The sequence below is a fragment of the Leptonychotes weddellii genome, chromosome 6 (genome assembly GCF_054177405.1).
Source record: "Leptonychotes weddellii isolate Sample4059 chromosome 6, ASM5417740v2, whole genome shotgun sequence".
In the NCBI taxonomy this organism is placed as follows: domain Eukaryota; kingdom Metazoa; phylum Chordata; class Mammalia; order Carnivora; family Phocidae; genus Leptonychotes; species Leptonychotes weddellii.
This window is the reverse complement of record NC_138374.1, coordinates 85,593,898-85,594,139: the sequence shown is the minus strand read 5'-3', so window position 1 is coordinate 85,594,139 and position 242 is coordinate 85,593,898.

Here is a 242-nt window from a genome sequence, read left to right as displayed (position 1 = left end):
GAGTTGTTGCTATTCCTTTCTTCGATCTCCTGTTGAGTTTGTAGGTGTTCAGAATGGTTTGATCCCTATCCAGCTGAATTCCTGAGAGGAGACGAAATCCAGGTCTCCTACTCCTCCGCCATCTTGCTCCGCCCTCCTGCCTCTGATTGTTTTAAGTACCGTGATAGAGGGTTAAATACCAGGGGCATTGTAGGGAAGGCACGCGCTAACAGAGTGTAAGTAGGTTTTCACAGACTTTCACG